The sequence below is a fragment of the Rhinatrema bivittatum genome, chromosome 9 (genome assembly GCF_901001135.1).
Source record: "Rhinatrema bivittatum chromosome 9, aRhiBiv1.1, whole genome shotgun sequence".
NCBI classification, from domain to species: Eukaryota; Metazoa; Chordata; class Amphibia; order Gymnophiona; family Rhinatrematidae; genus Rhinatrema; species Rhinatrema bivittatum.
This window is the reverse complement of record NC_042623.1, coordinates 21369190-21390191: the sequence shown is the minus strand read 5'-3', so window position 1 is coordinate 21390191 and position 21002 is coordinate 21369190. Positions and strand designations below refer to the sequence as shown.

At 46.5% G+C, this 21002-nt stretch overlaps 1 long non-coding RNA gene across 1 annotated transcript in view; it reads right to left on the bottom strand.

The window, feature by feature from the left end:
* LOC115099513 overlaps positions 1-21002 on the bottom strand; it is a 99106-nt gene that overhangs the window by 42436 nt on the left and 35668 nt on the right. The window contains exon 2 of the long non-coding RNA XR_003858813.1: positions 9681-9824. This is a non-coding gene — a long non-coding RNA (uncharacterized LOC115099513). The remainder of the gene's footprint in view (positions 1-9680; positions 9825-21002) is intronic.

Sequence of the window (21002 nt, the reverse complement as noted above, 5' to 3'; positions counted from 1 at the left end):
ATGAACAAAATCCCAAAGTGGCAGTGCAAGTGGGAAGTGTGCACCAGCAAGAATTCAGATGTGCATTTCATCCATTAAACGGGCATCATGCCAAGGGGGGGGGATGTACACCTGCATGGCCTGGAGGTGAGGGGGAGAGACGTTTTAAACTCCTTAAGAATGAAAGCAGCGCGGAAGCAGCAGAACTTCTTAGGGGAGTTTCCCCGAAGGTGCAGCGCCTCGGTCCGTCCGTCTGTCGGAAAGGGTGGGTGAACGCGTGGAAAAAAACTTTCCCATGGAGGCGCTGAGGGTCCGAAGGCGGCACCGCAGCTAACGTGCAAACGAAAAGCAGGGAATAAGCCCGGGGGGGGGGCTCGGGGCTGCAGTGAGGGGAGCCGGGAGGCTTCATCGGCTCCAGCTTCCGCCTCACGCGCGTGGCTTTTTTTTTTTCTCTCCAACTTTCAAACATTCGACGGGCAGTCCCGGTCGTGCGCAGTGCATTTCGGACTTCCTCCTCCTCAGGTTCCGGCAGCCGGGACACCGGGATGCATTTTTATCAATCAGCCGCTTAACTGAGGTTAATTTGCCTCCCTGCACGCCCTCCCCCTTTGCTATAATAGACATTGTCCTCGGAGAATCCCTTCTTAATGGATGCTGCATTATCTAATCCAGTGATTCAATTAGCCCTAAATGCTCTCAGACTGCAGGGGGGGGTCTGACCTGGCAGCCTGAGACAATGGAGCCCCGTTCATTAGAGGGCCGGCCCCTGCAAACGAAAGAAAAAAAAATGTAAAAAGGATTCCTCCCCCTGGGTCCCTTTCCCTTCTGTCACTAATCCATGCTAAGGGCATTCGCTTTGGAATCGGAGGCCTGGCCATTGTTGTGCGCTAAGAATGAGGAAACTGCAGCGACCTGCACGCGGCCGACCTTGCACCGTGAGATCACGGCAAGCGTTCAGGAGGTCTTTTTTTTAATCAGCACTAAATGGGTTTTTAATGTATCCCCTCCCAATACTACCAATGAAACCCATCTTGGCACACAGGAAACCCTCTCCTGGAGTCTGCCCTGGATGGAAGGGGTCGATAAATCTTCTTAGAGGAATTTGTAGCTAAAGCAAAAGCAGGGCCAGCGCTAGGTTTTTTGCTGCCCTGTGCCAGCAATTACTGTGCTGCCCCCCCCCCCCCAATTTCATTCATTCTCTGTCCCAGGCTCACCAAAAAAACGCCCATCTCACTTCAGTGATACAAACTTTAAAAACTGACACCCTCTCCCCTCCCCCGAACCCATGGCTGGTGCAAGGAAGGATATTAGGTGCCCTGTGCGAACCTTATAGCCTTGCACAACGCCCCCTGCCTCATTCCACACACACACAGGTAAGAGTTATGCATTTATATTTTACATGAAAAATATCAAAGTACAGTACTCTGAGGTAAAAATATCACTTACATTACATTTACATGCACTGCAGTGATGCCAACCAGAAATCCCTGCAAAAAAGACACCTGGAACCCATATGGTATTAGGACTATTGAGATGCGTGTTGGCTGTGGACTTGACCCTCTCAAAGCCCTAACACACTAATACATTTCCTATTAGTAGAATACCTCACCTCAGTCACACATGCAGACCATAAACAGACCCTCACCAAATACAGAAGAGAACAACCATAAAGTAGAACTACAAACGCGCAGACAAAAACTGAACTGAAAACCGCAAGAAGCCAGACTCTCTATGCAGTGCAACAATGAAAAAACAGAAACATCACCAGTCCTCAAAATCAAACAACAAAATCAAGAAATAAAATACATAATCATAATACTAAAAACATACTAATAATATTTCAAAAAAAGCTGATGAATAAAAGATTAAATAATTAAAAACTCATATACAAGTTTTTAAAAATGTCCCAAACACCAATAAAATATTTCAAAACAGCAAACACAGCAAGCAACACCTGAAAAATAAAACTAAAAAGGATTTTAAAAAATCATGTTCTCCATACCTGGGAACTTTAATTTCCAGTCATCCTGAGTTTATCATGGATTAGTGGAAGAGGGATGTGCAAACTTTCTCCTCTTTCTTATACACACACACATACAAGCTCATAAACACATAAGCTCTCTCTCAGACAAACCCGCAGGCGTCTCCAGCTTTTCTTTGGTTGGGATCTATCAGCAGCATCAGGCCCTCATCTTAATTTCAGCTGCTGGCAGCTTGGAATCCACCTCAGCAACCTTCTCACACTCACACACATTCTCTGAAGGCAGACCCTCCCTCTCTTTCTTTTGCCAGCAACCTCGGAGCCTCTCTTGTTCCTCTGCTGCCCCTGTCACTGCTGCCGCGTGGCTATTGGGGAGGAACCAATCGCTCCTGTGCAGGCCCCCACGGTATTAAAAAATTGCAGGGCTTCCAGTTCCTCCAAGCTACGATTTCGTACATCGTGAGATCAGCATAGAGAAACTGCTACTCTTGCACATTCCCAAAGATATCACTAAAAATTCAAAAATTATTTATTTTTTTTTACATTTGCTGTCTGATCTTAGTTTTCTAATCGGTTGGTCACAGACTTTTTTTTTCCACCTTCCCTTTCTTGGTTTTTTTCCAATTCTTTTCATAGGGTCTCTTTTTTTTCTGTTTCTTCTCTGTCCACCTGACTTATTTTCTTCCCTCAAACACAATCTCAGGCTCTCATTCTCACAAACTGTCTCTCTCTCTCTCACACACACATTCAGGCTCTGATATCCAAATGCTGTCTCTCTCTCACCCATACACAGGCACAGGTTCTCACACTCACATGCTGTCTCACACACACAGCTCTCACTCTCAAATGCTTTTTCATACATACACAGTCTCACTCATATGCTGTCTGTCTCACAGACATAGGCTGTCTCACAAACACACAGGCTCTGACTCTCACATGCTGTCTCACACACAGATACACACACACAGGCTCTCGCATGCTGTCTCTCTGATCATACAGGCTCTCACTCCCACACACACACAGTCTCTCAACTCACTCTCTCACGCGCAATCTCTCAACTCACTCTCATACGCACACACACTCTACTGGGCCTCACCTTTTGGCTTCCTCTTCGCGAGTTGCCACGGGATGGGTTCCGCGGTGGCCCTGATCTTCTTGGGCCGCCAAGAGGTGGGATCATCCATAACCTAACCTAAACATAATCACCTGAGTTTTCTGCCGATATTTATTTCCCAACCAAAACTGGCCGACTAAGTTTTTGAAAATGCAAAACAATGTGTGTTGCCCTGGGAACGCCTCCACTGCAACGCACCTGAAGCAAACTTAGGCACCAATGGAATCAGGCCTGTACTTTTATCCACAATATTCAGACGGGGATGTAGTAGGTAAAACAATTTTTTTTGGGTGATGGGGAGTTTACTCATGGAAATCCCTTTGACCGTTGCCCTCCCTATGCATCTGTGCATGCAGCTTGTTTCCTTGTGATCTATCTATTCATTCGGGGCTTGAGGAAGGCATCCTAATATCAGGGGATTGCTTACATCAGGGTACTCACAACATCACATCTTTAGAAACAGAAAGATCCCCTTTGATTTTCCTGTTTTTATTTTGCAAATCTAGTAATTCCATGCATTCCAGTTTTGATAGTTTTCTCGATTTTACAGGATCTAGGCTGGCCCAGTGGATCAATGGCAGTACACAGCGGAGGATCCTTCGTTCGGTTGCCAGATAAGATTTTCCCTATCAGGGAAGGCAGCGTTCACAGCTCCTGGGTGGGTGTAGGTAGGAGGGGAGGCGTTATCATTGATAAGGGTGAAACCTAGAGGCCAGATTGAGAACCCCATGATCCAGGGTTTCGGGCGGAGCACTAGTGCATGGCTCCTGGCCTCAGGACCATTGCTGCAATGACCAGACTAGGAACAGTGGGAAGGGGGGGGGGGGGGGGGGGGTCTTTTAAAGCAGGGGGAAAATCCCAGGGCAGCGGCAAATGAAGGCTCATGGTGCCAGGATCCCAGTCATCGTTCCAATTTAAGCTGTAAGAAATCCTCACATTCTAGGATTTAATTTCCAAAAATGAAATGTGTGCAGCTGGGTTTCCTTTCCTCGTCTTGGTCCTGGAGACATATTTCGTCTTATTTTATGAAAGCAGAAGAAGTAATGACCGTCCGACATACAGAGGAGTAAAGGCTCTTATTCTGCTCGCCCTGTACCCTCTCACTCATGTATCTTTGTCCTGGGGGGGGGGGGGAGGGGGGTGTCACCTTGGCCCGGGGCAGCCCATGTATTTTCTACATTGCTGCTCCATCGCTTTTCCCTTCGGGCTCTTGTTGCTAGTGCAGACCTGAGAGCAGCAAGCTGCAGACCTCATCAGCGCATGCGGCACCATCTCAAAACTGCACGCCTCGCCCCTAACTTCCAACCTCTTCCCCTCCCCCTCCCATCACCTGCATCTCAGTGGCACTCCTGCCTCCAAATGCCACAGTGAGTGGCCCAACCTATGTGTAACGATCTTCATTTTCAGTTTTTAATCGATTTATTTTTCCTGGGAATTTATGGGAGTTTATTAAGACAAGAACAAAAACAGGAGAAAATCAGTGAGAAAAAAAAAGTGACTCGTTATTTTGCCGGGTAAATGTCGGAGTTTATTTTGGTGGACAGAAGCCAGGACCATAAAACAATATTGAGCAAATTCTCCCACCCAACTACTCTGCAGAATCTCCATCTCTACCCCTACCCCTTCCTAACATGCCCCTCCCCCTTTCTCTCTCTCCAACCCTGCTAAGAATCTCCTTCTCGCCCCGTTCCTCCACACCGCAACTGCATTCACCCTTACTGGTGATGGTTCCAGGCTTTTCCTCTCTCCCTGGGCAGCAGCTTACTGGGGCTCCCGCGCGCTGTAGCACAGCACATCTGCTTTTCTGCAGGGCCAGGGAGCCTGCCGGGAATTGCTTCTGGGAGACAGCGCCTGCTTCAAACGCATTTGCGGCAGCCGACAGCAGGTAGCTTGGCTGCTGAGGAGGTGGGACTTGAAACACGGCATGGGCGGCGCTGGAGGATGAGAGCTTTCACTGGTGGGGATGAAACACAGCGTGGGCTTTGGCTGAAGGTGCTGAAAACAGATCTGCAGCTCTGGAACAGATTTTTAATCAGCTTAAAATTAGGGTGAATATCAGCTTAAACCGAATGTCGCCTTTCGGAAAAAAAATCCAGGAATTTGTGTGTGAAAATCAGTTTAAGCTGAAAATGAAGGACCGTGCTAATGTGATGGGAACAGCTACATCCCTATCCCTGCACCAACTGTAATTAGCACCAGTGTCAAGGACCTCCGTCTACCCAAATATAAGTGCATGTAAAGATTTTTTTTTTAAAGTACCACACTTATCCCTTTATTTTTCCAGTTTTGTAAACAGCTGCAAAAACATAATGATTGCTTTTGCTTGGCATGAGCCTGGTCTGTAAAGGTTTTTCTTTTTTTTTTTTTGCCTAATGGCAGAAAACGCGGTCTATTTCCCTGTCAGTGTTAGATCTCTGTTTAGAATAATTTATCCTGATGGAAAACATACTGTAGCAAAACAGTTATTACTTCCCTTTCACTTCGCTGGAGAAGCACAGCTTGAGTCGCTGGCAGGAGCACGTGGGCACGAAAGAGACAAAGTGGCCGGTTCAGGCTGGCTGACCTTGCGCCCCGCGCTGCCGGAGTCATTACGGGCAGGAAATGTTCGGGCTGTTAGTCTAATATGATAAACATTGTTGTTCGAAGTCATTTATTACAGCTAACGTTGTGAGGTCTGATGTTGATTTGATAAGATCCAATTTAGTGTCTCATTCCAGGCTCCATTCCATTTAGTGGGGTATTATTTATTTATTTATTTTTTTTGTGGAGGCAGAGGTCTGTTTGGTGTTTGTCTTCGTGGCGTTTGAAGCTGCAGTTAGCAGAAACCACTGGCCTGGAAGTTTCTGTGGTCTCGGTGTGGAAATCTCAGTTAGCCGGCCACGTTTCATGGCACTGAAGTCAGTGTTTTATAAGAGCATAAGAAAATGCCTTCCTGGGTCAGACCAAGGGTCCATCAAGCCCGGCATCCTGTTTCCAACAGTGGCCACTCCAAGTCACGAGTACCTGGCAGGATCCCAAGAATAAGCAGTGGATTTCTGCATCTCCACCTTAATAATGGTTAATGGACTTTTCCTCCAGGAGCTTGTCCAAACCTGACATAACCTTTCCGCCAGGTCATGCCAGGCCACCGGTTTGCCTCCTGGACCCCCCATTGCAGCTGGAGTAAAAGGTGGAGGCCGCTGCTGGCCCTAAGCTGGCACCATTATTACGAAAAACATCACTCGCTGAAGTCCCTGGGCAGATGACTGCCAGTAAAGCTCCACGTCCTCTGAAGATTTCGGTTCGGTCCTGGTTTTCCTCCTCAACGTGTTCTTTTCCTCTCCAGTCCTGCTGTGCTATAGAAAAAGCTGTGTCAGGGGAGGGCCGTAATCAAGCGTTATGCTGAAATACTTTGAGGGTCCCTGCCCTATTTTGCTGGATTTCAGAATTTTAGAAAATGCCCCATCAGTAATTCCAGATCAAATAAGAAATCTGGTTTTCTCCTTCTATATTTGCTGGTTGCTGTTTGTCCTTATTTCTATTAGACACCTAACTTCCAGCTACTAAGCCAAAAATTGTTGTTCTACTGTAGCTGCCCTTTGTTTGGGAACTGCTGTAATATCTTTGATAGCGTGTAGACATGAGGAATGTAACCGTCTTGTCCTAGAAATACCCTCCCCTCACTGGAGGCTAATGCAATGTCCAGTATTTAGTTATTTAATTGATATATAGACCACACAATCTAAAAATACTTGGCAGATTACAATAGGCAGACAAACTGATCACAGCAAAGTACCTGACAACAAAATATAAATGCATACAATAAAAAACACATGGACTAAAAAAAGATAAAAATAAATTTAAAAAAAAGCAGATAAATGAATAATAAATTGAAACAAACTGCAGAAATAAGAGCCTAACGAAATAAACAAAGAAAAATGTTGCATTGATGAACAGCTGAGCACCTAAACGCTTACTATCATGGTGGATCCTCCTGAAATTCTCAGCAGAATGCAATGGTAGCTTCCTGCCTGCATATTAGTGGGTGATCCCTAGGCTCAGTGGGGCATCCTGTTTTGGAGACTGAGAAAAGAGGTCGTTTTTTTCTGCAGTTCTCCTCTTCTCGCTTGATATTGGCTCAGTTCGTTTGCTGAGTGGTTTAGGAAGCACAGAGATCAGATTACTGTCCCACCACCCTGTGCTTAATAAGTGAATTTTGTGGGGAATATACGTGGATTTTTGTTAGGAGGAAGGTTGGGGTTTTTTGCCCACTTTCCCTGCCTGAAGGAAAAGGCTGGGGAAAGATGAAGGATTTTCCCCCCGTTTATGGTATTTTTGGATCCTTCAGACCAAAAGATCCCTACGCCATGTAATAGAATGGTGAGGAAAAGGAGTGGATCCCAACTGGAATCCAGAGCTGGGAGGATAGAGGAGGAAGCCTGGGGAGGAAGCAGGAAAGGAGAGATTCGAAGAAAGAAGGATCAAGCAGTGGATCACCAAGTGTTGTGCAAGGGATAGGAGAGCCCTTTCCAGGGCAAACCAAGCAGCTTACGTTATGTCTCCGGGAAGACAGGGGACCATGGGAAAGGATCAAGGGACCGCAGACCCAGATCATTTAGGAATGTATTTATTCCTATCATTATGCACATGAGCAGAAGGCTTATTTGGTGCCAATTCATTTCCACTGAATAAGCCAGCGGGGTGTTCCGAAATGCGCCATGGATCCCGCGAGTCCCGAAACCCAGAATGCATTTCCCATGTGTGTGCCTTGGATTTTGCTTTGAATGGGTAGCTTCTTTAAAAAAAGAGGCAGTTCGATGAAGCGGTTTTTAAAAATCCATAGCTCAGGAAGACCAAACAAAGGCCCTCATTCGTGGTATTTTATACCATTCCCAGCTTGAAACTGTGTAACACATAATTTAAAATGTATTCATGTTCATTTGATAGTCTGTCTTTTCCCAAAGTTGGTCTCAAGGCAGATTACAATGAATTTACATGAACAAAGGCAACAGAACAGCTTACAGCCAAATCAAAATTTGCAATCGGTGCAGCACTGGGATCCAGCATGGGAAACCCCATGTGTGAATAATTTCAAGACCCAGTTGTGTCCCTGTTCTGTATAATGCAGTCCCTGGTGGTGGGCTCAGGAAACTGGGCTGAGGATGTGGGTCTTAGGGGCTGAATAGCTACGCCTTAGTGTTTTTTTTTCCTGAACTTAAGGTGACATGGCACCAGGCTCAGAGTTAGTGGTATTTTGTTCCAAATTTTTGGCACTTAGCAGCTGAAAGTGTGGAGTCTCGGGCAGAGCAATCTGGCAGCGCTCAGTGGAGGAGAGGAAAGAAGAGCTATTTCAGTGGACCGGAGTTCCCTGGAGAGAAGTCTCGTTGAAACATATACAACCCTTATGATCCGATTTCTGCTATTCGGCGTTGTCCCGTGGTGCATCATTCACCTAAGATAGGCTGCAGGGGGGTCCTTGCACGGCCAGCCAAAGCATGGGGTGGAGAGATTGCAAGAGAAAGGGAGGTGAGTGCTTGTGTCCAGAGACTGGCACCCAGAGTTAGAGCTGTGCCACCATTTTCATAGGCTCTCTTACCAAACTGTTGTGTTGGCATTATCCTCTACTTCTCCTTGCCATTGCCCAATGCACATTTTAGATGATCTGGTGCTCCTGGTGTCTCAGCCTTGTCAGCCAAAACCAGTTGGGAGGTTTTGGTACTGGCACCACGCACCTTCAGTCTCACTGTTCTGAGACTGTCGAGAGCCCTAAGCAGCTGAGAAAGGTGATCGTCTGGAACCCTGCAGTCCTGGGCCCCGGCCGGAACAGGCTTGGCCCGCACAGGGACCTTCCAAACACGGCAGGGCCCGGTATCACCACCGAGCCACAAGACTGACCTGTTCCGGCTTCTTAACATTTTTTCTTGGAACATTATTAATGAAAGGTATGTCTTCCTGCTTGTCACAAACCTGTGTCCCAATGATAGCACTACAGAAAGATTGCCAGCCAATACAAGCAAAATTTAACTGCAGTGCCATCTAAACCATAAACTTTGGATTTAATGCTGTTTTTCATGTATATTTGCCCTTTCTTGGAAATACATGATAAAAACATTTGAATAAAAGCAGTCTGTCTGAACGGTTTCCCTAATGGCTATGGTGAAAATAAAAGGAAATAATCATCCAATCATCTTTCCCCCTGCATGCTCTATGTACATTTGCACGCTGGCTTTTTTTTTTCCCCTTTTCCCCTGATGCTTTCAGTGATTTCAGGATAACTTGCGGTGCACTCAGCGTAAACAGCTTCTCTGTGTTTATCGTCCCTGCAGGGGCTCTTATTGGCTCTTACCATTTCAGTTCAAGCCTGAGTTTAATCCATCATTTTTCTCTTGCCTTCGCCGTCTCCCCCCCCTCCCCCGTGGCTCAGGCTGTCCCCTTTGCCAGCATCGCTAACGGTCTCTCTTCCCTCGGCGGCAGAGCTTAGCAAATGGTTTGGGAAGCTGACAGATAAGAACTGCAACGTGAATGGCCAACCAGGCTGGCCTGCAGTGCTGTACCAATGTAATAATGGACCAGTGTGACCTCTGTACTACAATCAGGTAAAGAAACATCGACGAGGGTGATCCTTACCAGGCTTGTGGTGCTGTGAGCTTCTTGTGCAGGAGAAATGCCTTCACATCTATTCAGAGAGGCCTGGGAAGTTCAGACATGTCACAGAAGAGATGCACTCAGGCCCCAGGGGATGGAGGATGATAGATGCTGCAGGGTTCATCGCTGGTGGGGAAAGAGTGGTGTTGAATGGCCCAGTCTCAAAGGATATATGCCTCTCAACCATTGTCTATCATATTAATTAATTATTGGTTGCTTATATTGATGATTATAGTAGGAGGGGTATTTATGCAGGGTATGTTATTGATGATTGTGTGAGGCTATGGACGATTGTGTCAGGAGGAGTGGTGTGAGTAGGTTAGGCTATGGACGATTGTGTGTGTAGGTTAGGCTAGGGACGATTGTGTCAGGAGGAGTGGTATGAGTAGGTTAGGCTATGGACGATTGTGTCAGGAGAAGTGGTGTGTGTAAGTTAGGATAGGGACGATATTGTCAGGAGGAGTGGTGTGTGTAGGTTAGGATAGGGAAGATAGTGTCAGGAGGAGTGGTGTGTGTAGGTTAGGATAGGGAAGATATTGTCAGGAGGAGTGGTGTGTGTAGGTTAGGACAGGGAGGATGGTGTCAGGAGGAGTGGTGTGTGTAGGTTAGGACAGGGAGGATGGTGTCAGGAGGAGTGGTGTGTGTAGGTTAGGACAGGGAGGATGGTGTCAGGAGGAGTGGTGTGTGTAGGTTAGGACAGGGAGGATGGTGTCAGGAGGAGTGGTGGGTGTAGGTTAGGACAGGAACGATGGTGTCAGGAGGAGTGGTGTGTGTAGGTTAGGACAGGGACGATGGTGTCAGGAGGAGTGGTGGGTGTAGGTTAGGACAGGGACGATGGTGTCAGGAGGAGTGGTGTGTGTAGGTTAGGATAGGGACGATGGTGTCAGGAGGAGTGGTGTGTGTAGGTTAGGACAGGGACGATGGTGTCAGGAGGAGTGGTGTGTGTAGGTTAGGACAGGGACGATGGTGTCAGGAGGAGTGGTGTGTGTAGGTTAGGACAGGGAGGATGGTGTCAGGAGGAGTGGTGTGTGTAGGTTAGGACAGGGAGGATGGTGTCAGGAGGAGTGGTGTGTGTAGGTTAGGACAGGGAGGATGGTGTCAGGAGGAGTGGTGTGTGTAGGTTAGGACAGGGAGGATGGTGTCAGGAGGAGTGGTGTGTGTAGGTTAGGACAGGGACGATGGTGTCAGGAGGAGTGGTGGGTGTAGGTTAGGACAGGGACGGTGGTGTCAGGAGGAGTGGTGTGTGTAGGTTAGGACAGGGACGATGGTGTCAGGAGGAGTGGTGGGTGTAGGTTAGGACAGGGACGATGGTGTCAGGAGGAGTGGTGGGTGTTGGTTAGGATAGGGACGATGGTGTCAGGAGTGGTGTGTGTAGGTTAGGATAGGGACGATGGTGTCAGGAGGAGTGTGTGTGTTGGTTAGGATAGGGACGATGGTGTCAGGAGGAGTGGTGTGCATTGGTTAGGATAGGGACGATGGTGTCAGGAGGAGTGTGTGCATTGGTTAGGATAGGGACGATGGTGTCAGGAGGAGTGTGTGTGTAGGTTAGGATAGGGACGATGGTGTCAGGAGGAGTGGTGTGTGTAGGTTAGGACAGGGACGATGGTGTCAGGAGGAGTGTGTGTGTGTGGGTTAGGACAGGGACGATGGTGTCAGGAGGAGTGTGTGTGTTGGTTAGGACAGGGACGATTGTGTTAGGAGGAGTGTGTGTGTAGGTTAGGATAGGGATGATTACATCGCTTCAAGACATTCAAATCCTGAACAGTCAGTGCACCACATGGTGATAAAATGAATTCCGGTGTTCTTCAGAGTCTGACTCAGTTATTTTAGTTCTCTATAGCTGAGGTCCCCATCACTGAAATAATGCAAAGCCCTGCTGCTTGTTAAATAATGATTCATTGGTAGCTGCAAACATGAGAAAAGATCTGGAGGAGGTTCTCGGCATAATCCTTCCTGGACCTTACAAATGCTATGCAGGGAGCTGGATCCATTAGGACTCCACACTGAACACCCTTCCAGACCTCGAGCTCTCTCAGATCGACTCTCCAAAAACTGGAGCGTGCTCAGAACAAGTCAAAAAGGTCAAACCATCAGCAACTTATCCTGGGGTGCTGGATTGAGTCATCTCAATTAGTAACCATGGGTTAGAAAAGCATCTCCCAGAACAGGTAAAGCAGGTGTATTAAAGGGGTCTTCTGCTGGCAATTGACTTGGATGTATGAGCGTGCATGTCCTACTTACCATATCTGTAGTGCTATTAGACATGTGCAGTGCTGCGCTGGGCACCTGCTGGTGCTGACCTGTGCTGTGGCAGCTTCCGGGAGACTCCAGCACTGTCTACCCTCCTCCTCCCCCCCCCCCCCCCCTTCTCCCACCCCGAACCAAATGCCGGATCCACCACAGTCCACCATGGCAGAAGACAGGACAGGCACCATGAGAGAGGGTTTCCCTTTACAGCCCCGGCTCCTTTTCCCGATTTCTCTCTCTGTTGGAAAAAGGGAAGTGACTGTGCCACAGGACAAGAGAAGGAGGAGGCGGGCTGTCCGTGGGGGCCACAAACTCAGTTCTGTCTAACAGCTGCAATGGAAGGATGACTTCTCCTGTAACGGGAGGAGATAGGGAGACGGAAGAGATGCAGTTGAGAGGTAGAAAAAAAAACAAAACAAAAAACCAGACAGCACCCTCACTATAAGAATTGTTAGCTTGTCCCTGGATGATTCTTATTAATGCAAGCAGGAAAAAAAAGGTAAGAAGTACCACTAGCAAATTTGCAGAGCAGGCAGTAATGTAGTTAATGGTCCAGTGATCTGGGGTATCAAACATTAGCACATCAGTGGCTTTATATAAGCTTCCCGGAATGTCATTTGCCTATCCAGAGGCACAGGGGAAGTAAAGCTAAAATCCCAGTGTGGGCTGCTGCAGTCTCCTTTCTGTCCATCCTAATGAGAATAAAGGCCTCATCATCTCCTCTTGCAGCTGGAAAGCTTGTTGGAAGCAATTTGGAGCCAATTGAATGAAAAGGAAGGAATGGAGTGGATATTGCAGTTTATGGATGACTGAGTCAAAGCCACAGGCAGTGATTAGGTGCCTACCGTCCCCTCCATGCCCATTGCAAGCAAATGACTCGGCTTTCTGACACTTCAAGCCCTGAACAAGAGGCAAAGGTACGGCGGGCCGGATGCCTGTAATATTCACTGGGGAGGAAAACATAACCGTGGGAGGGAGGGAGTTCTCCAGAAGGATTTTCATCTGCTCTGCTCTGGAGGGCGGGGGCTTCCATCCATTCCAGGAGCAACCAAGGACGACACTCAGGGCTGGGCCGCGAGTCTGCCCAGTCACTCCTTGGCAGGTGAGTGAGTTTTAGGGGTCTTTTTTAAATGTATTTATTAATTCCTGGCCTGTGAAATCCCAGTTCCCTTAGAAAAACCAGGATTTCCAGCCTAGACAAGCGAAGGGGTGAGATTTATGCAGACAGGATAGTGTTATTTTATCCCTAGCAGAATTGTCCTAATACGGGGGCTTGACAGTGACGGAGGGGAGCGCCAGGCACAGGAACTCTGAGACGGAAGGGGATTGGGAGGCAGAGTAAGTTTTGGGAATGAGGTGAGGGGGAGGAGGATGTAGGGGGGATACAGTGAAGAAATGGAGCGATGCTACATGGAGTAATCCTTTTGGGGGGGGGGGGGGGGGAAACGTTTTAACTGAAGTCTTTAGGTCCAGATGAAATCAAGCCAGGCAGGGCTCCGTAGATACAGCAGCAGGAGAAGCAGAGGAGCTAGTTCTGCAGCAAGAGGATTACAGGTGCTGCTCTGGGGCAGTATGAGAAATTAGGAGAGGGGGTGGAGAGCAGGGCCTCTGTGAGTAGGTGGAGACAAGCCGTTTCAGGGATGGCTGGGGAGGGGGACTCGGATTTTTTGGGGGGAAGATGGTGGGGATGCTGTGATTGGGTTGGGTGGAAGAGAGCAGGAACTTTGAGATTGGGTTGGAGGGAATGAGACTTGGGAATGGGTGTGGTGTGTGAGGGAGGGTGAGCAGAGCCTTAGAGATTGGGGGTTGAACAGAAACTCACACTGAGTGGGGATTGGGAGGCGGCAGTTGGGCGGAGGCATGGTTGGGGATTCGTTGGATCAGTAGGGGGTGAGGTGGGGGATAAGAAGGTTTGAGAGATGGTGTGAAAGATCTGGAGGGCTGGTGAGGAGGTGACTACCGAGGGTGGGGATTGGTATAATGCATTTGTCGAATGGTTCCTAGGAACAGTAAGCAAACCTTATAAAGCAGGCATGAGCCCCTGGAGTAAAATATTACCTGCCCGAGGGACGGTGCATCACAGGGAATTTCTTTCAGCTCTGCTTTTCTCCCATGCTAGAAATGGAGGAGGAGGAGGAGGACTGGATGTTGTGGGGCAGCAGCCGGCGGGAGGTAGTGAGGGCTGAGATCCTGGTGGATCAGGGGCGTGCGGTGACATTCACAGGAGGGGGATGCGATAAATTCATCCCATGCAACAATCATCTTCTCAACCACCCCTGGCATAATCTCCCTTCTCTTCCCTCTCCTGCTCGCACCATGGCATAATCACCCTCCCTTCCTGCTCCTTATGCCCAGTTCCCTATCACTTTCATAAGAACATAAGAAATTGCCATACTGGGTCAGACCAAGGGTCCATCAAGCCCAGCATCCTGTTTCCAACAGTGGCCAATCCAGGCCATAAGAACCTGGCAAGTACCCAAAAACTAAGTATATTCCATGTTACCGTTGCTAGTAATAGCAGTGGCTATTTTCTAAGTCAACTTAATTAATAGCAGGTAATGGACTTCTCCTCCAAGAACTTATCCAATCCTTTTTTAAACACAGCTATACTAACTGCAGTAACCACATCCTCTGACAACAAATTCCAGAGCTTAATTGTGGGTTGAGTAAAAAAGAACTTTCTCCGATTAGTTTTAAATGTGCCCCATGCTAACTTCATGGAGTGACCCCTGGTCTTTCTATTATCCGAAAGAGTAAACAACCGATTCACATCTACCCGTTCTAGACCTCTCATGATTTTAAAAACCTCTATCATATCCCCCCTCAGCCGTCTCTTCTCCAAGCTGAAAAGTCCTAACCTCTTTAGTCTTTCCTCATAGGGGAGCTGTTCTATTCCCTTTATCATTTTGGTCGCCCTTCTCTGTACCTTCTCCATCGCAATTATATCTTTTTTGAGATGCGGCGACCACAATTGTACACAGTATTCAAGGTGCGGTCTCACCATGGAGCGATACAGAGGCATTATGACATTTTCCGTTTTATTCACCATTCCCTTTCTAATAATTCTCAACATTGCTTTTTTGACTGCCGCAGCACACGGAACCGACGATTTCAATGTGTTATCCACTATGACGCCTAGATCTCTTTCTTGGGTTGTAGCACCTAATATGGAACCTAACATTGTGTAACTATAGCATGGGTTATTTTTCCCTATATGCATCACCTTGCACTTATCCACATTAAATTTCATCTGCCATTTTGATGCCCAATTTTCCAGTCTCACAAGGTCTTCCTGCAATTTATCACAATCTGCTTGTGATTTAACTACTCTGAACAATTTTGTGTCATCTGCAAATTTGATTATCTCACTCGTCGTATTTCTTTCCAGATCATTTATAAATATATTGAAAAGTAAGGGTCCCAATACAGATCCCTAAGGCACTCCACTGTCCACTCCCTTCCACTGAGAAAATTGTCCATTTAATCCTACTCTCTGTTTCCTGTCTTTTAGCCAGTTTGTAATCCACGAAAGGACATCGCCACCTATCCCATGACTTTTTACTTTTCCTAGAAGCCTCTCATGAGGAACTTTGTCAAACGCCTTCTGAAAATCCAAGTATATATACTACATCTACCGGTTCACCTTTATCCACGTGTTTATTAACTCCTTCAAAAAAGTGAAGCAGATTTGTAATGCAAGATTTGCCTTGGGTAAAGACATGCTGACTTCTGTGATTTTGATGTTTAGAACACTTTCCACTATTTTTCCTGGCTCTGAAGTCACTATCTCCCCCTTCTCTTCCCTCTCCTGCTCACATCATGGCATAATCACCCTCCCTTCCTGCTCCTTATGCCCAGTTCCCTATCACTTTCTTTTCACTATCTCCCAACCCACCCCCTAGGCATAATAATTTCCCTCCCCTATACCCACCCCCCCCCCCCCGCAACCCCTAGCATAAACACCTTCCTTTCCCCTCTCCACCTCCCTGGGGAACAAGTAAATGAGAGAGAATGGAAGTCTGTCAGGGGGGTGAAATGCTGGTGTGCTTGTATGTATGTGTTTATTTTGGGTGGGGGGAGCCAAAGAATAGGGGTATATTTGCTGTGAATTTTGAATTTTTGTGACCCTAGGAGCACACAAGACATCTAAAACTCTTGAAAGGGGTACAATAGTCATAAATGTTTGACAGTCACTTCCCTACTTCCTACACTCTACCACATCAAGACCCTCCTACCGGGAGATACGAAAACAGAACAAGTGCACTGTTCTAGATACTCCCACAAAAACAGGTTCACAGAATACCTCACCTCGGTCCCACATGCAAAACACAGCCAGCCTCATCAAAGAGAGAATGAGTGACCACAAATTAGAAAGAGAAGCATGGGTAAACTGCCTGGAAAACCCAAGAAGCCAGATTCGGCCTGCAATGCAAAACCGGAGAAATAAAAACAGAAATGCTTTTCCTCTGATATACCATACAGAAATATTCAGAGAGGCACGTTTCTCAAAAAAACAGAGAAAATCAAATTATTCTCACATCCCATCCTCTACTACAGAAACAGCAGCTATAGCTCATCCTCACCATGCCCCCTACAGCCTTCTCTCTCAATCCCTCAGCTCCCTAGCATTCTCTACCATCTATCCCTTTCCCACCCTCCCAGAGTCCCCAGCGACCCCATAACTCTCATTCTCAGCCCCCTCAGAGACTCCAGAACTCTCACTCACTTTCAGCCCCCCTCAGACTCTCCAGAACTCTCACTCACTCTCAGCCTTCCCCAGAGTCCCCAGAACTCTCACTCACTCTTCTCCCCCAGAAATCTCACTCAGCCCCCCATAAAAACATAAGAAATTGCCATGCTGGGTCAGACCAAGGGTCCATCAAACCAAGCATCCTGTTTCCAACAGAGGCCAAACCAGGCCACAAGAACCTGGCAATTACCCAAACACTAAGAAGATCCCATGCTACTGATGCAATTAATAGCAGTGCTATTCCCTAAGTAAACTTGATTAATAGCCGTTAATGGACTTTTCCTCCAAGAACTTATCCAAACCCTTTTTTGAACCCAGCTACACTAATTGCACTAATCACATCCTCTGGCAACAAATTCCAGAGCTTTATTGTGCGTTGAGTGAAAAAGAATTTTCTCCGATTAGTCTTAAATGTGCTACTTGCTAACTTCATGGAATGCCCCCTAGTCCTTCTGTTATTCGAAAGTGTAAATAACGGATTCACACCTACTTGTTCAAGACCTCTCATGATCTTAAAGACCTCTATCATATCCCCCCTCAGCCGTCTCTTCTCTAAGCTGAACAGCCCTAACCTCTTCAGCCTTTCCTCATACGGGAGCTGTTCCAACCCCTTTATCATTTGGTTGCCCTTCTCTGTACCTTCTCCATCGCAACTATATCTTTTTCGAGATGCGGCGACCAGAATTGTACACAGTATTCAAGGTGCGGTCTCACCATGGAGCGATAAAGAGACATTATGACATTTTTTGACTGCTGCAGCACACTGAGCCGACAATTTTAAAGTATTATCCACTATGATACCTAGATCTTTTTCCTGGATGGTAGCTCCTAATATGGAACCTAACATAGTTTAACTACAGCAAGGGTTATTTTTCCCTATATGCAAGACCTTACACTTGTCATCTGTCATTTGGATGCCCAATCTTCCAGTCTTGCAAGGTCCTCCTGTAATATATCACAATCCGCTTGTGATTTAACTACTCTGAATAATTTTGTATCGGCCGCAAATTTAATAACCTCACTCGTGTATTCCTTTCCAGATCATTTATATATATATATATATATATATATATATATATATATATATTGAAAAGCACCGGTCCAAGTACAGATCCCTGAGGCACTCCACTGTTTACCCTTTTCCACTGAGAAAATTGACCATTTAATCCTACTCTCTGTTTCCTGTCTTTTAACTAGTTTGTAATCCACGAAAGGACATCACCTCCTATCCCATGACTTTTTAGTTTTCTTAGAAGCCTCTCATGAGGGACTTTATCAATCGCCTTCTGAAAATCCAAAAACACTACATCTACCGGTTCACCTTTATCCTTGTTTATTAACCCCTTCAAAAAAATGAAGCAGCTTTGTTATGCAAGACTTCCCTTGAGTAAATCCATGCTGTGTCCCATTAAATCATGTCTTTCTATATGCTCTATGATTTTGATCTTGAGAATAGTTTCCACTATTTTCCCCAGCACTGAAGTCAGGCTCACTGGTCTATAGTTACCCGGATTGCCCCTGAAGCCTTTTTTAAATATTGGGGTTACATTGGCCACCCTCCAGTCTTCAGGTACAATGGATGATTTTAATGATAGGTTACAAATTTTAATTAATAGATCAGAAATTTCATTTTTCAGTTCCTTCAGTACCCTAGGATGCATACCATCCGGTCCAGGTGATTTGCTACTCTTTAGTTTGTCAATCTGGCCTACTACATCTTCCAGGTTCACAGTGATTTCGTTCAGTTCATCTGACTCATCACCCCTGAATACCATCTCCGGAACTGGTATCTCCCCAACATCCTCATTAGTAAACTCGGAAGCAAAGAATTCATTTAGTCTTTCTGCAATGGTCCTATCTTCCCTAAGAGCCCCTTTAACCCCTCGATCATCTAATGGTCCAACCGACTCCCTCACAGGTTTCTTGCTTCGGATATATTTTTTAAAGTTTTTATTATGGGTTTTTGCCTCTATGGCAAACTTCATTTCAAATTCTCTCTTTGCCTGTCTTATTAATGTTTTACACTTAACTTGACTGCCAATGCTTATGTTTTATCCTATTTTCTTCAGATGGATCCTTCTTCCAATTTTTGAAGGATATTTTTTTGGCTAAAATAGCCTCTTTCACCTCACCTTTTAACCATGATGGTAATCATTTTGCCTTCCTTCCACCTTTCTTAATGCGTGGAATACATATGGACTGCGCCTCTAGGATTGTATTTTTAAACAATGTCCATGCCTATGGAACACTTTTAACCTTTGTAGCTGCACCTTTCAGTTTTTTTCTATTTTCCTCATTTTATCAAAAGTTTCCCTTTTGAAAGTTTAGTGTTAGAGCTGCAGATTTACTTATTGTCCCCCTTCCAGTTATTAGTTTAAATTTGATCATATTATGATTACTGTTGCCAAATGGCCCCACCACCATTACCTCTCACCAAATCCTGTGTACCACTAAGAATTAAATCTAAAATAGCTCCCTCTCTTGTTGGTTCCTGAACCAATTGCTCCATGAAGCAGTCATTTATTACATCCAGGAACTTTATGTCTCTAGCAAGTCCTGATGTTATATTTACCCAGTCAATATTGGGGTAATTTGAATCTCCCATTATTACTGCACTCCCAAATTGGTTAGCTTCCCTGATTACTCTTAGCATTTCATCATCTGTCTGACCATTTTGTCCAGGTGGATAGTAGTATACTCCTATCGCTATACTTTTACCCAACACACATGGGATTTCTACCCATATAGATTCTACTGAGCATTTAGTCTCTTGTATGATCTTTATCCTGTTGGACTCTATACCCTCCCGGACATAAAGTGCCACACCCCCACCAAGATGATCCTCCCTATCATTGCAATATAATTTGTACCCTGATATAGCACTGTCCCATTGGTTATCCTCCTTCCACCAAATCTCTGTGATGCCAATTATGTCAATCTCATCATTTGCTGCTATACACTCTAACTCTCCCATCTTACTTCTTAGACTTCTGGCATTGGCATACAGACATTTCAAAGTGTGGTTTTTGCTTGTATTAACAACCTGCTTTTCAGTTGTTAGTCCCCAGAACTATCACTCAGCACCCCCAGAGTCCCCAGAAAGCTCACTCTCAACCCCCCAGTCCCCAGAATGCTCACTCTCACTCATTCTTGGCTCCACCCAGCACTCACTCATTCTTGGCTCCACCCAGCACTCTCAAACCCCCAGAGTCCCCAGAACTCACTAAATCTCAACCCTCCTAGAGTCCCCAGAACTCTCACTCACTCTCAGCCCCACGAGAGTCCCCAGCAATCTCGCTTTCAAATCTCCACCCACCATGAGTCCCTCCCCAGCAATTTCACTCTGAACATCCCTAACTCCCTTGCCCCAGTCCCCAGCAGTGATTAGTCTGACCTTCTGCTTGAGCCTCTTTAAGAGACCAATGTTCCATAGGGCCCTCATTCTAGCCCTTCTATTGCTGTGGTGCTGCTTCTTTTGCCTCAGCCTTATGCTTGCATGGGCCACATGACAGAACCAGCATGGCCTGAAGGGAAGCCCTGCCTTCTGCTCTGCACAGTGCAATCAGCAAAGCTCGTGGGACATCTGCTTTGGATGGAAGACCTGTCCCTCCTTCTGCCCCGTGTTGTACTACTATGCTGACGATGGGCATGGAAATGCTGTTCCTATTGGCTCCACCCCCATGCTGCTTCCTGCTGCTTGGCTCCTTGCTATTGGCCCTGCATGCTTTGTCAGCTTCCATTGGCCCCGCAGCTCCACCTGGTAAATGGAGCAGAAGGCTGCACCCGAGGTAGTAGTGATGACACTGCTAAAAAAAAGTCAATTAGGATTGTGGATTCAGTAAATCTCTCAAAGGCCCTGACCGCACACCACTGCTTGGGATATGTATTCATTGTAACCAAAATTGAAAAATGCAGTGAATAAGGGCTAATTTGTTTCTTTCAGGGGCCATGAAATGAATTGATTGCCCCTCCCCCCAAAATTAAATAAATCCTATTAGTTTAATTTGGTTAAAATCTCCTGTCGTGCCTATGCCTAAACTGGGGCCTCACCTAGGCATAGGCCAAGCATGACTCCAGGATCTCGGCCTGAAGCTGGAGTCTCAGCCGAGACCTGAGTAAAGGCCCAGGCCCCCTCTCCCCCCCTGAAAAGTTTTGCCAGGGTCAGGAAATTTTCTAACCTCCATTTACCTGATCCATCAGGGATCCAACGCCATGGCCAGGTCCCAACACCTGGGCCTCATCCCAAACCCAATCTGGAGGCCGTGTCCTGACACCTGCACTTCAGCCCAACACCAGGACACTTAGGT